Genomic DNA, 16,406 nt, shown 5'->3' on the forward strand with positions numbered 1-16,406 from the left:
ACCGCCAACCGGACAGTCAACAGTGCTGACCAGAGCTGCCAGGATCCCTTTTCGACCGGGTGTTCGAAAACCGGGCACCCAGGCACTCTATTGTACACGCTTTCCCCAAGCAACATAGTACGCCTTTGCAGGACTTGCTTGTCACCATCACTAAAATGAATTGTGAGGAGACCAGGCCTCAGACCCATTTTGTGTAAGTGAGGCAAGGCGGCAGAAAGGAATGGAGGGTTGATAGGAAGAGGCCTTCACTGAGAAACGGTCTCATGACTGAAAATGACTACCTTAGTCCCCTCCCCTGCAATCACTGTTGCACGTTCCACTGAGGAAATTCAGACCTTCTAGCTTTAGAGTTCAGACTGAAGGTTGGGAAGTTTCCTAAGAAGCCTGTGGAAATGGTTCCTTTGTGGCTGTGGGTAGTGCGGATGCTTCAGTTAGTACAGTGCTGGGAAAATGAAAAGCAATATAGAGGGTCTATTTAGGTTGTTTGTAGAACTCCCGCAAGAGATCAGCGTGACTACAGAACTAACCCCTTGCTGTGCTAAACACAAAACTCATTTCTCTGACTTAGATTCATCTCCATTTCTTCACACAGCCACACACATACTCTCTCTCTCTCTCTCTCTCTCTCTCACACACACACACACACCCTACAAACTGCCTATTTCTCTTACAGGCTGGGAAAGGAGAGAGATGCTTATTGTGATATTCGTTTTCCAGTATTGGGAGGTGCACAGATATTGTAGTGATGAGGGCTATAGAAATACCTAGATGGATAGGAAGCAGGGAGAGCTGCCAGGAGATTGTTTGGGAGACAGACAGGCACATGTTGTGTTGAGGAGAAGAGAATCAGGCACAGGGGACTAACAGCTTTTTTTTAAACAATAATCTGACTGGGATCTGACCCAACTCCTGCTGAAATCAATGGAAAGATTAATCAGGAGTGCACCCAGGCCCTCAGTCAAACAAATCCATTCTCATTTCATTCTGAGCAGTTCCATTTTACAGCAAAAGTACAAACTTTGTTTTTCAAACTCTTAACGCTTCTTGAAAAGTTCTGTGTTATGCTAGCTCCTAATGGAATGGACCAGGTGTGCCTTAGTCCTTGACAGCTCAGGCTGGCAGACTCTTTGCCCCATAGCATAAAGGATGACCACAATGGCTTCTTCTGCAGATGTGGTTTTAGGTGCAAAGTAAGTTAGGCAGCTGCCTAGGACACCACATCCAAGGGAGGGTACTGTTGGAAAAGCGCTGGGACCACTCGGGTGACTCACCAGTCTTAAATCGCTCTTCTCTGGCTGCAGCGTTTCTGCCTGTCTGGTGTCCCCACCCCTTCCCCAGAGTGCATCTGTTTCTGCTGAGTCATGGTTTCCAGATGTGCTCCAGAATCCTGCCCTTGCAGCACCATGTTTATAGCAGGAGAGTGTCCAACAGCACAGATCATTGGGTGGGGCATGTGGGAAACAGAATCCCTGGTGCACATGGCTTCAGGGGCGGCAGAGCCTTCCCAAAAGTGGGGGGCCAGGACCCAGGGCAGGTGGAGGGACCCAGGCTCTCTTACCCCAACCGCCTATGGCAAGAGCCGTGTGGGCAGCTGTGAGGAGCCACGGCATGGACCTTCCACTTACCTGAGCAGAGGACCCATGGGGCAGGTGGAGGGTCCACGCAGTTCCCACAACTGTCTGGGCTCCCCAGCCAGGCTCCACCAGCTGCTGGCCTGGATGGGGCGTGGGGCCGGGGGGGGGGGGGGGGGGACGGGACAGGGTCCAACCTGGCAAAAAGTGGGAGGGCCCTGGTCCCCCCACTTTCAAAAAGTGGGAGGGCCTTGGCCCCCCTATTATGGCACCACTGCATGGCTGACCAGCACATGGCATGTACTTCTGGAAAGGGGCCTTCCATATGGATTTGGTTCCGTAGCTGGGTGGGAGGGATGGAGGAGGGCAGAGAAATCATCACTTTGCCTAGTGTACTAAAGCAACCAGGACTGGCACTGGTAGGCTGCACTCTCTGGGTTTTCCTTACAACAGCCATGCATGCACTGCCACAGAAATGAGTTTCCTAAAAGCAGCTCACCTGCATTTACTTTAAATCACTTCCATCATTCTAATGCCTTCGGAAATCTCACCCTCAGGGAGAGGTGTTTCCCGCTATCAGTGCATCACACACAGTTCAGGAAAACTGGCTGCCCAGAAAATATTTTGCCCACAAGATGCTAGTAACACCTTCTCTGCTAGGCTTCTGAAATTAGATACAACTCTAGGAGAAGAGGAATGTGCAGGTACCTTGTCAGCAGCGTGAGACATAAATGGCACTTTAATAACTCACTTGACAGTAATGAAACAGAAGCAGCCATTTATCCTCATTGGAGGAACAGTGATTATATAGGAAAGTGCTGGGCCCATGGACAGCACAGTGCAAATAGCGTATATTCCAACTTAACGATTAGGTGAACTCTCCTGACAGACTCTGTACATGTACATCTTCAGTGCATTCCCCCAAACAGAAAAATCAGCCTGTTGGAAGCTGGTATCAGCTAATGTTTGAAAATGGAGGGTTAATTCTGGCTGCTGAACACATGTGGCTTGAATAAATGAGAGAGGCCTATAGACAAGGGATGGGTCCCATATAGAAATCCTCCTTTAAAAAAGGGCTGAAAGCACCTGACGTGCATCTGGAATACAAGAAGAGAAACATCCAGTCTGGCAGTTACCTGTGATTGTTAATGTGAGAAGAACTTGCAGGCTTCCTCCCTGTGAAGACAGGTGAATTGAAGTCATGACTGGCTTGGAATAAAGCCTTTGCTGATACTTATCACCTCTGTGTAAGCTCGAAAGCTTGTCCCTTTCACCAACAGAAGTTGATCTGATAAAATATATTACCTCACCCACCTTGTCTCTCTCATATCCTGGGACCTATATGGCTACAACAACTTCATACTTATCACCTCTGATAGTCACCTCTCTCATTCTGGTAAACCTCACGCTGGAATTTCTTTGTCTTATCTCTAAATGGTTCCCACCTGATATGCTTGATAGGCTTCTGACCAGGCTCTGTACTGTCTTTTGTTGGACGAGACTCCTTCCCAGTATTCTCCCAAACCACCAGACCGGAGTTTTGCAGAAGGAATGCAGGCAGCTCCTCGTGTGATGTGAGTGCCTCATATCATTCTGCACAGCAGCAGCTCCTGAGGCCAGTGAAGAAGCATCTATGCCTGACTTTGAATGCAGCCCCATTCAGGAGAGTGGTTGTGACACAAGGTCGTGAGGGTTTGACAGGGATATAAAACGGGGAACAAATAAAGGGATCCAGAAGAGCCCATAATGGACTCCAGCAACACTGGAATAGGAGATTTCCAATGCTGGAGGGAGCGAAGCGTGTATCCTTGGCCTCTGCTATCATAGGAATAAATTACCAGTTTGTACAATCACGCAACAGGCTTTTAATTCTCTGTTAATTGACCGGATCCTTGAGCCCTATGGAAAAAGAATAAAAACTTTGCCACCTATTAAAAAAATACAATAGGAAAGACAGTGAATTAACAAAACATCCTCTGCCAGCAAAGGAAGCCATCAAAATTTGCTCCTGAGCAATGTGTGACATTAGAATCAGAAAACATTTACACTAAAGCCACGTTATTCAGAGCATTCAGATCTTAGCAGAATTGGCTGCATGGAAGCCATGCTAACACAGTGCTGGTTTTATGTGCTGAAGATGCTGGATAAATACACAAGTACTGACCAAACAAGTACAGTGCTGACAGTTTGGCTAAAAAACCCCAACAGAGATGCTGTAAAACACCAAGCAAAATGTGCTTCCACACAAAAACCGAAACAACCCCCCAACAGCCTGGGATAAAAAAGACATTTACAGCCTCTGAATACTTAGCAAGATTAGACATAAAAGCATCTTGGGCTTATTCTGAATTGTACTTTCCTAACGTCTAAGGGTTCCCTTGCCTCAGAGAGATGTTTATACCCTCACGTGGGAAGCCAAAGGCTTTCAGATAAGATAGTGTCTTTGGAAGAGCAGATCTTTAAAGGCTCAGGAAAACAGCAATTATCATCAGTCAACCCTCTGTTCAGGATGGGGAGATTCCTGTTTGAGTTGGCTGCAGTCTTCATGCCTCAAGTCCCTGCCCAGGCCATTAAAATAGAACATCGCCCTGCAGCTGAAAAAGGGCAAAGAGCGGAACGTGTAAATAGTAATTTAAAAAAAATCTTGCTAATTAAAAGATACTCTGTGCTCTCCTCCTTGTAAGTGAGTTCTGCAGCCTGAACAGTCAAACCTGCCACATGAAATAGAGAGAGAGTTAAAGGCAATTTTTCCAGAATTACTTTCTGACTGGGGACGACAACATGGTCGCTGCGGCTATCTCTGCTTTTATTTTTGTATTAAAGGCAATATTTCCTAATGGAGAGAACTGGGACTCAGGCAACCAGGGTTCTATTCCCAGATCTGCCACTGACCAACTGGGTGACCTTGGAAAGTTACTGTGCCACTCTTGCCTCAGTTTCCCCATCTGTAAGATGGGGATAATATTACTGACCTCTTTGTAAAGTGCTTTGAGAACTACTGAGGAAAAATACTACACTAAGAGCCAAATATTATAATGTATTGTCATCTTTGTCAGTAACCGCTCCACCTGGGATGATGGACTAGATCAGGGGCAGGCAAACTTTTTGGCCTGAGGGCCACATCGGGTTTCCAAAATTGTATGGAGGGCCAGTAAAGGGAGGCTGTGCCGCCCCAAACAGCCAGGCCGTGGCCCAGCTAACGCCCCCTATCACTCCCCCCCTCCTCCCCGGGACTAATGCACCATCCATCCCCACCCCCCCCCGCTCCCTGTCCCCTGACCACCCACAGGCTCCCCACCCCTGACTGCCCCCCGCTGCCCCATCCAACCTCTCCTCTCATTCCTGACTTCCCCCCAGGACCCCTGCCCCATCCAACCACCCCTTCTCCCTGACTGCCCCCTGCTGCCCCATCCAACCACCCCCTCCTTCCTGACTGCTCCCCCAGGACCCCTGCCCCCATGTTCCCCACCCTCTGACCGCCCCGACCCCTATCCACACCCCCTACCACTCCGAACTCCGCTGCCCTCTATCTAACCCCCCCTGGTCCCTGCCCCCTTACCGCGCTGCCTGGAGCACCGGTGGCTGGTGGCGCTACAGCTCTGTTTTGCTCACCTCTGGACTAGATAGAGAGGGAACATAGCTAAGGGAATTGAACGTGGGTTTGGGAGCCAAGAATCACATTTCAGGGTTAACTGCACCTTTGAATTCACCTCTGCCTTGGTCTTCCTTGAGGGCAACCACATAAGGTTTCAGGCTCCCAGTTGTCACCTCTCTTAGCTGGAGACCTGCAGACCATGGTTTTAGGCTTGCATTCCTTTGTATCTCACTGTGAATGCTCCAGCAGGCCTGATCAGTGTCCAACACATGCGGTTAACTTTTTCTCCAGGGGCTACCCCGGGATACACCAGTTACCAACCAGCCTTCACAAAGCATAGCACATTTATTCTAAGGGCAAGTGTATTACAAAGAAAACAATAAAGGAACCTAGATGCATGCTAAAAGCTTACCAGAGGTCACCCCCTTGACTCCAAATAGGGCTCTGGGAGGTGTCAGTCTTTCAAACCCCTCAACTGGGTTACCAATTCATGGCAGGTTTCAGATCAAGAACCAGAACCACTTTGGGACAGTCCAAATGTTTGTTTAACACAGTTTGGGCCGTAGATCTTTGGCCTCCCGTGACAGATAATCACCAGCCAATGGCCCTCTCTTCAGGGCGAAACTTCAAAAGGCTGGGTTCTTGCATAATAGGTGTGAAGGAATTTGCATTAATCAGCCCCTAGTAATTCCAGATTCTGCAGGAAACCCCACCATATACACCGCCTATATTGATACAAAGGGCTATGAATATTCCACAGCTCATACTGTTGGCCCAGCCAATATAATGGCTTTTCATGCTTTCAATGTAAAATACAATATGGTTCCCAAAGATACTTCATGGGGTTGCAATATCTGTCACTCTAAGAACTGCAGAGTTCCTTTTCTGACCATCACTGACTCGCTGTATGATCTCGGGAAAGTCACATAGGGACAGGTTTTTTTAAAGGTATTTAGGTGCCTAACGATGCAAATAGGCACCTAGTGGGATTTTGAAAAGGGTTTAGGTGCCTTACGCCCATTGAAACCAATGGGAATTAGGCACTCAAAGGCTTTTGAAAATCTCACCAGGTGCCATGCTACATCTTTAGGTATCTCAATGCCTTTAAAAATCTGGCCCTTGAGGCCCAAGTTTGAAAGGAGCTGAGCGCCCCCAGCTCCTATTTACTTTACTGGGTGTTCCAGGCCCTTAATGTCCCTGGGCCACAGTTTTCTAGTCTGTTAAACGGTTATAAATCAGCCCCTATTGCTCTCTCACATAGGGTGACCAGACGTCCCACTTTTAAAGGGACAGTCCCGTATTTAAGCCCTCTTGCAGGTGTCCCGACTTTTTCTTAAAAACGGGCAAAATGTCCCGTATTTTCTGTCTCACCCCCCATCAGTACTGGCGGGTCCTGCTGCTGGCTGGATCCCTGCTCACCAGCTGCCTGCCTACCAGCAGTGAGTTGGTGGGGGGGGTCCAGTGGCCAGGGCCAGCTCCAGGGTTTTGGCCGCCCCAAGCAGCCAAAAAAAAAAAAAAAAAAAAAAGTGCTGCGATCACAATCTGCGGCGGCAATTCGGCGGGAGGTCCTTCGCTCCGAGCGGGAGTGAGGGACCATCCGCCGAATTGCCGCCGAATAGCTGGACCTGCCGCCCCTCTCCGGAGCGGCCGCCCCAAGCACCTGCTTGCCAGGCTGGTGCCTGGAGCCGGCCCTGCCAGTGGCCAACGATGGGGGTGGGTGTGTAAGGCCGGTGGCGGGGCGAAGATGCAGCGCGTGGGGCCAGCTGCTCCCCCTGCTGGTCTGTCAGCACAGCCCCCGCTGCGTGCTGGCTCTCAGCCCGCAGGGCCCACCCCCTGTCCTGTTTCCGGGGGGTGCTGGCTGTGTGCTGCGGTGGCTGGTAAGTGCAGGCAGGCGCCAGGCAGCAACCAGTTACGTGTTGCCTCTGCTGTCCACCCAGTAGCCCTTTACGTGCCCCCCCCCACTGTCCTCTCCCTGCTTTGCCCCTTCACCACCCCAGCCCCGCTGCTCCTCCATACCACCCCCAGCAGGGTGCATCCCACTCCCAGCCCATGGTCAGAGCACTCAGCCCCCCGACAGACCGGTTGGCAGGCTGGCTCCTTCCTTCCTCCCCCCCAAATCTGGCTGGGCCAGCGCCCCAGGAAAGCCGAAGACCCTCTGGCCTGGGATGCTGACCAGGAGGAGCCGAGCCCTGCATGTGTCAAAGCCCAGCACAGCACTGGCACGGGAAGCCTCGCCGCCCCTCAGCTAAGCTCTGGAGTGGGAGCAATTTTCAGCCTGTTCACGCCCCGGACCCTGCAGGCTCCACAGCAGCCCCCCGGGTGGGGGCGTAGCTCCCTCTTCACCTACCCCCCTCCCCCGGGTCCTGCCCCCAGGTAGTGTAGGGCTGCTCTGTCCCCTAAGTACTCTCCCCTGCTGAGCCACCTCTCTGGGCCCTGGTGCACAATGCATCCTGAGGGCTTAACCCCTTCCTGCCTGTGCTGTAGTCGGAGGTGGCTGCCTTACCTCTGTGGCCAGCAGCAGCCTGCAGGTGTTAGCTGCCTTTCAGTACTGTGGGCAGGAAGGAACAAGCTGCTTCCAGCCACACTGGCGGGGGTGGGGGAAGAGGGAGAAGCGATAAACTCTGCAGAGACATGGGCCAGGTCATTCCTTCCCTCCCCATCCTCCCCTGCGGCTGGAAGCAGCTCCCGTCCCTTCCCTCCCACACAGCCAAAAAGGCTGCTGCTGGCCACATTCTAGTGTGAACCCTGGAAGAAATCTGGGGGGGACCCCTCTGTGCCCCCCACTCTCCCGTCCACGTGTTGCCTTGGGAAGATGCGGCACCAGGTACCAGGAGAGGCGCATCCATCCTGGGGGCCCAGCCCAGCATGGAGGGCAGAGAGTGCCAGACAGGGAGGGAGGGTCGGGTCGATCGGTCACACCTCCCCCCCACCCCCCGTGTGAGAGAGGTGTACGGAAGCGTGTGCGTCACCTCTCCCCTTGTGGGGGAGGTAGGGGTGTGTGTGACCCCTCCCCCTGTGCACCCTAAAGCCTTAAAGATAAGAAGGTAAATAAAAAGAATCCAGCTATGCAGAATTTCTTTTTAACAGGAGCTCAGCCAACTTGACGTTAATTTGAATGTTTGTACTGCATAGTTCTGATTGAGTGCCATTGAATTCGCTTGAATACAAGTACTTTTACCAGGTGTCCTGTATTCAGCATAGGGCAATATGGCCACCCTACTCTCACATGGCTTTGATCAACACAAAGTGCTTTGAAATGATCTGGCAATGGGTGCTGTCTGAATGCAAAATAATGTGATTCCATCTTTGAGAGGAATCTGTAACAGCACAGACAGAAAAGCTGTTCTCAGAACATAAGGGATGGGGGATTCAGTGAGGAAGAATTTAAAGATGAAATTCTTCTTGTTCTGAGTGCCAGATTCTGTCTTTGATCACATGCTCATGACTTCCACTGACTTCAACAGCAACTGCACCCAACTAACATAGAACAAAACTGTCCTCAACAGCTAATTACACATGCAACTAACCACAGGTAAAACGGACTCCAACGGGGGTTATGTGCACATACCTAGAGGCAGAATTAGGCTGCAGGAGAGTTCTCGGCATCTTTCCTCTCTCTTCAGACAGCATTAGAATTGTCTGGAAAGGGCCAGACCCCTAGAAGATGTTCCTATCTTCAGTGCTTAGGCAAACCCTGACACCCAGGATGCTCTTTGAAGTAGGTGAGCTCATGTCTGCCAATTTTTAAAACTAGAACAATTTTGAATAAGGAGCTCAGAGAGAGTGTGAGCAGCTACTGTCTATGGTAAATGAAAGGGCCACGTACTGCAGCATACTGAGTAACAGAGATTGGGGGCTTGATGTAGAGAAATCCCTAATGCTCCCAGGCACACACCTCAGCTGTGGTTAAGGCGGTCAACAGGACATTGGGTTGAGTTTGTGCACAAACAGAAGATAAATAAAGAGTATTTAATACTGTAAAAGACATTGGCTACACTCCTCCTAAGCCCGGCTTCCTCTGGAACCAGAGCCCTAAAGGATAAAGGTGAGGGGTGCGGTCTGGTTTACATTTGCTGTTTATCGCCCTTCCTTCATGACCCCTGCCCCATCTGCCCTAGGAAGGGAAGAGATTGTTTGTTTGTTTGTTTGGGATGCCTTTGGAATGCTGGGTACATCAGCTAAGTAGAGGCAGGTTTAACATGTATGGCTGGAATAATACAGCAATTTATGCCTACACAGTACTTTACAAACATTGATTAATTCCCTGCACTTCAGTATTGTCAATCCTAGTGCACAGCTGTAGAAGCTGAGGCACACAGTATAAGTGACTGGCCTTAAATCACACAGTCAGTTAGTGCCTGAGCCAGGATTGGAACTTTGAGGGTACGTCTACACAGCGAGTGGCGGTGACTCTCAGAGCCCAGGTCAACAGACACAAACGTGCAGGGTTTAGGCTACTGTGCTAAAAATAGCTTGGGCTGGAGCTCAGGCTCTGAAGCCCATGAAGTGGGCCTGAGCTCCAGCCTAAACCACAACTTCTACACAGCTATTTTTAGCAGGTAGCCTGAGCCCCACAATCCCAAGCCCGTTGAGCCAGGCTCTGGGACTCACTGCAATGGGCTGCCGCGTGCTGTGTAGGTGTCCCCTTAGTTTCCTGCTCAAACCACTAGACAACACTCTCTGGACATCCAAATAGAAAGCATCTTATGAGTGAGTAAATGAATATCCTGATTTGCCTGGGACAGTCATAGGGTTTGTTGGCCAAGTTCTGAGCGAACTCACTGAAGGCACAAACATCTCCGCTGGGAAGGCAGGTTCCTTTCCACTGTGTGGTCCTGTTGGCAGGCCTCAGTTCAGATCCCACAGGCCTTGCCTCCCTAAAGAGAGGAGGGGTTTGTTTAGCCAAGGAAGGTCAGTGAGTTGTCCTGATACGTTTATAAATCCATCTCATTTCCAAGTGTTCATTGCCAAAGCAAAATGTCCTTAACTAAAGAGCTCTTTGTGCAAAAAGTGGAAATGAGTAAAACAGCAGAACTAGATGCCGTTTGGGTTAGACTAATTCAGGAGTGGAATAGAAGGACTGAGGTGTATTGCAAAGGAAGCTGATACATCGCTCTCTGTACAACTTCCATGAGAGACAAGTGCACCTCAAGTAACCCTATGGAAACCGCAGCTTGATCTCGGCTTCCCTACTGAGCATTCATTTGGCTGGCAGGTTGTAGAGTGCCGGCAATCTTTAAAAAAAAAAAAGAGTGCACCCTTCTTTCATGAAGAGGAAAGAAGGAAACTAGGTTAAGGAACTGTAGAGATGTTGCAGGTATCTCCAAATACAGTGAAGCTCACTGACTGATGTTTGGGTAGGGTGGATCTTTTGGGTGAAATCCTGGCTCCATTGAAGTCAATGGGTGTTTTGCCATTGACTTCAGCGGAGCCAGGAGTTCACCCATGGTTTCTGTTTATGTCCCTGTGATGAAAGGTCATTCATAGAATGACCATTGCCTGCAGAAGGCGGAGCTAACAAATATGGGCCTATTAAGTTAGCTGAATGTGAGTCAATTCATGATTTAATCCCCTTTACTTTGAAGTGATGGAGATAAACCAGATACTTTTCGACACTGTCACACAGAGCACACAGAGACAACTTAATTTCAGTGCATGCCACACTGCGGTGAAGGTTATGCAGACAATTTGCCAGATGGATGCCTGACATTCTTCCCAAATTGGAGTGAAGAAACAGACTGTAGTTTATGTGAAGAGAAGCCAAAGATGAGCAGAGGCCAGAGACAGGAGAACCTCAAAAGAATCATAGGGCTCTATAAAGCTAATCAAATTTACTTGAGTATTTTTAAATTGAAAAATGCCATTTTTCAAAAGTAGAAATTTTAAATTTCCCCCCATTTTCTCCTGAGTTGTCTTTTTAATTTTTTTTTAATGAATCCCCAAACTACAGCATTTCAGTGTTCATTTCTTGGGTTTTCCTCCACGTTTTTCCTCTCGTCCTGCTCCCTTTTAAATGGCAAAATGGAAAAAAAAAAAAAAAAAGAAACAATGGGAAAGAATGGTGGTGGGAGCGGGAGGGAAGGGGAAAGGAAGAGAAAAAGGAGAAACTTGAAAATCCAACCCCCCCAAAAATGAAAAACTGGAAGTTTTCCATACAAATTTTGGCAAAATGTTTTGAACAAACAAAATTATTATTCTGTAGAATGAAAAGGTTTTAAAAGTTTTTATGAATATTCTTGACCTTTTTTGTACTATAATTAGTTTGATTTGTCATTTTAGAACCACTAAAAAAATGCTCCAGAGGGTTTACAAAACACTTGTGACATTTCAAGAGTTTTCAAGCTAAAACTAAATGCAAAAAACCTTGCCGCTTTGAGTCTATAGATTCAAATATGATTCTTAGTCTCAGCTCTAACGAAAAGTGGTGACTTTGCATGGTAATGTGGCCGTTTGTGCCTGTTCTGTATTTCCAGTTGATCTTTTTAAGATGAACATTGACAAGCCTTGTATAGTCCTCGCCACAAAATCCTGTACTGAGCAGAACCCCGTACTAGCTTGGCATTTGCAAGTACAACTCTGGGGCTGAATACTCTGGCAAAGTGCCAACAGAGAATAATTTCTAGAAATGGGCTTTTTCCAGTGAAAATGTGATCAAATTAAAACATTTTTACTTTAATTGAAATTTTTTGTTAGATTCTTGGGTATTTGCTTAAAATCCCAAACCTGGAAATTTGGGAGTTTTCAGCAACTGCACTGCAGTGCAGGACTTTGATTCTACCAATTCCCCCTAGGTTGGAGGCAAGAGAAGGTGGGATGGGGAGAGCTGGGAAGTAGTACTTATTTTAGTCTTCGTTGCGGCTACTGTCTGAAAAGAACATCACAGTGAGGTCCTAAAGGTTCCATAAGGATTCTGGTTTATTCCATGATTTGCTTTCTTAGACAAGATGTTTCCTTGGTAGTATTTAGAACAAATTCCTAAACCACAATGGTTTGGAGAAGGTTTTGACTTCCTACCTCATTTGAACTGGAATTGTTTGATATATATTTTGGGTGAACACCCGTTATTATTTATTTGGGGGGGGGGGGCAGCAAAACACAATTTCCTCATGCTGTGTCAATATTTTGCAGGTTTAAAGGCCCTAATTTCGCGTAACACTAATTATTGTTATGTGCACATAAAACATTAAGGGATTATTCCAAATCCTCATTAACTTACCAGCAAAAGGAACAGGAAACTGCAGCAGGAAAAGCCTGTAATTACCACTGTGCATTCCCTGTAACATCAGTCACACAGCATCGGGACACTGTCTGGCTTATTCTCCGTTTCGCTTCAGCTCGGATATCCTTTTTGCAGAGCCAGCTCAGAGAACACAAAGATGGATTAGACATTTGTCTGAATAAGAATAGCATCTGATGTTACGTTAGCTAGGTAAAAATTAAAAGGGCATATCAACTGTCATGCTTCAAGGGGATAAGCTGATCACCAGCTGGGGTCAGGAAAAAACACCCCCCCCATCCCCCAGGGGAACAGGATAAAACAATGACAATAGGTGCATGAGGAGGTTTTAAACCTTCCTTTGAAACCAGAGGCATTGAGAAGCAGGATCCCTGATCAGACATTTCATTTATCTGGAAAATTCCTATGATGCTACCAAAAGTATGGACAAGATACGACGTGTCATGTTGGGCCAGATAAAGGTAATATACAAGGATTTTGTCCCCTCCCTTCCCAATGTCCCTTTTCTGGCAGGTTTTATAAGACGAAGCATGTGGATCTGTGTTCTGCGATTTGCACGTACAAATGAGAGCTGCACCATTCTGTCAAGATGGTAATAACACTGCTTAGCATTTTATCGGCCTTGCTCACTTTTTCCTCCAGGACCAAAATGATAGCTGCAAGTGTTTTCTGAACAGGCTGTTTAAATTATTTATGACAATTGTCCATACTTGCAAGAGCCAGCTCCTTTATTACACCTGGTTTTCTAACTCCGTTCTAAAGCACTGCTGCGTCCATATACACCACTATTCACAGTGCTAGTAAGACATGCTGAGCTGAATTCTGCTGTCAGAACTCTTGCAACTCGACTTCAGGGAGAGGTATGTGTAGGAAAGAGCAAAACCTGACCCACTGCACTTACGTCCCTTCTGGAACTTATTCCATGTTGTTTCAGCTTTTCTCTTCAGAGTGGCTGAGCTTTGAAATGACACTGCGGGGATCTACACTTGCTCGCTTTACCAGTCAATGTTGCAGGCCCCACTTGGGATCTCAGAATCAAGCCAGAGTCTTTCTGCCTTTCACATCATTTCTACTAAGAAAAACCCTTAAACTGACATTGGGAGGCAGCAGCGGGATTGTAGCACAGGGGCCTGATGCGCTCCTGGCAGCTTGAGCCACAGAGAATGCAGGCAGCCACGTGGCTGCCTGCATTCTCTGTGGCTCAGGCTGCCAGGAGCGCATCAGGCCCCTGTGCTACAATCCAGATGGAGAATGCGCATCATCTTGCGCAGATGGAGAATGCGCATCAGGCCCCTGTGCTACAATCCAGATGGAGAATGCGCATCATCTTCAGGTATGATGTGGTACAGCAATCCAGGCTGGAAGCGACCCATGCCTGGCTCACTGGGGCCAGGGTTTCCCCCAGGGGAAGGGATGAAGTTCCCTGACAAGCAGGAAGTAGAAGAAAAAACAGTTACCTACCTTTGGTAACAGTTGTTCTGTGAGATGTGTTGCTCATGTCCATTCCATTCTTGGTCTGTGCACGTGGGCGCCTAGACGCCTAGAATGGAATCGACATGAGCAAGCACTCGAAGAAGAAACCATTTTTGGAAATCGATACAAACGTGAACTTTAGTCAGTAAAATGAGCCAGTGTGACTCAGAGACCCATAGGGAGCAGACTCACTGAATAAGAACAGGATGGTTTTAACAGTGTCACTTTTATGACAATAACAAACCTTTAAAAGCAGATGTTGCTGTCTCAGCTCTACTGCCGGAGCTAGCTGTGTTTCAGTGAAAAATCGATCCCCCAGAGAACCACCTTTGCTCTCTCCTCCTTGTTACAAGAAGGGTCTGTACAGGGCACACAGAGGAATTATTAAAAACCTGAACCAGATCCTACAGGATGTACATAATTTTCAGTTGCCCAGCTGAGAGCACAGCAACCTTCCTGTCCAGCTCTGCTCTGGAGGAGCGAGGAGCTGTCGTTCGCACTGCCTTAGCCTCTAGATTTTCATGCTGGCAAACTCTGAATTGAAGCTCCAGCTTTTAACTTGGTGAAGAGATGCAAAAATGAAGGCTCTGACTAATACAATTGCAGGACACAGGAAATAAGACCAACGGTACTGGCTGAGTTCGCACTGATGCCACAATACTTACTCAGTCCTGAGCAGCTTTTCCTGTTAAGAGACGCACAAAAAAACAAACAAAGAACGGCAGATTAGTCAATTGAATTAAGGCTTTCTAGGCCTGTGTGTAGCAGCTGGAAAAGCTCTGAGCCCAGAAGATGAGCTGGCTTTAAAGCAGCAGCAGCACAAGCAGGGAAGACAGGAGCCAGGCTCAGAGCCAGGGGCCTGATCAAAGTGCTGATGGGTGCATCTTGAACCAGGGGTACCAGCTCGTTCTGGGAAATGAGGATTGTTATTAAAGAACCTTACAGAAGAAGAATGCTAGAGTCTGAGGCCAGGTCTACACTACTGACTCACACTCGTATAACTACATTGCTCAGGGGTGTGAAAAATGCTCCCCGACGTAGCTACCACCTCTTGGGGAGCTGGATTAAGTACGCCAACAGGAGAAGCACAGTAACATCTTCACGAATGCGCTAGCGCACTGTAGCTCTGTATGTGAAGACAAGCCCCGATATGATAGAATGGGAGTTTCTGTGACCCTCTGGTGCCAATAAAGTCCGCACAGACACTGTATCTTAAATAAGTTGAGGCTCACCTACTACATTGATCCCATTGAAAAGCTGTTTTAGAGCTCCCCTTCTCGGCACATACACACTGATTGCATAGAGAGGAGGGAGGGTCTTGTGCTTAAGGCATTGGGCTGGGATTCGGGAGATCTGGATTCAGTCACGGCTCTGCTCCAAACTTTAATAGGTGACCTTGGGCAAGCCACTGAATTTCTCAGTGCCCCATCTGTAAAATGGGGCTAATACAACTTCTGATCTGCCTCCTCTGCTAGGGCAGGGGTTCCATCTATACAAACCCAGAGCAAGAGCCCAGCACAACGGGGCCCCAGTCTCAGCTGGAGCCCCAGCTATTGTAATACTGTAATATTGTAAAAAAAATAGTTTATTATATGGTATAAATTGATAGTAATCATAGGACCTGAGAGCAGATCATTGCAATATGAACTAGATACTGAACTGAGTGCTCAGAGCACCTGAAGCTCTCTCCTATCATGACGATTTCCTCATGCTTGCTAGGAGGCGATGTTGCTGGGATGAAGAGAGTGTGGCCCTGTCTTCTTTACGACCCCAGGCCCCTGATGGTAGCTGCACCTGTGGCTCAGAAGAGCAGAATGCTTTCCCATCCTCAGAGGCCGTCAGCTTCTTTCTCTGCGCTGGGAGCTACAGACACATTGCTCCTGCAGCACTCCCAAGCTTGCTAGTTCAGAGAGAAAGGGAGGCAAGGTGAGCCATCCATGTGCTAGTCCCGCTCTCCCATCTTAGTATGTGAGGTTAGGACTATACTGGGTTTATAGCGACCAAAACACTTCAGCCCCTGGAAAAACACAGAGTGCCAGGCCCATAATTCACAGCTCCTTCTTGTCCCGCCTGTCCCTCGGGTCACTCTCTGCAATGTCAACTGAGGAGCTGCAGGGGACCTAGGACGCATTGCCACCTCCTGCTCCCTGGGTCCAGCCCTGGCAGCACTCAGCTGCGTGCCATGGCACCTACTACGCACTGACTCCGTGCCTGCAGATTGAGACCTGGAACTCACAGAGCCTACTTCATCCTTCCAGATGTTCAAAAGAGTCCAGTTTGAAGTAGATGCTTTATATACAGACACTGCATCAGGAGGATTTATTTATGTTTCCCTTAGTGACTGCCGCTGAGATGCACCAGAACAGCTGCAGCCTTGCAGAACTGAGGGGCAAGATACTGAGAACAAGACTCTCGAGCCAATCCAAACCCACCTTTCCCATGTCCCTCGCTCTTTAGAAAAGGGCACACACCAGCCTACTAGTTTCCACTTCAAGGTCCTTTAAAGCAAAACATGCCAATCTGAGAGCTG

Source organism: Chrysemys picta, chromosome 3 (assembly GCF_011386835.1).
Source record: "Chrysemys picta bellii isolate R12L10 chromosome 3, ASM1138683v2, whole genome shotgun sequence".
Taxonomy (NCBI): Eukaryota; Metazoa; Chordata; order Testudines; family Emydidae; genus Chrysemys; species Chrysemys picta.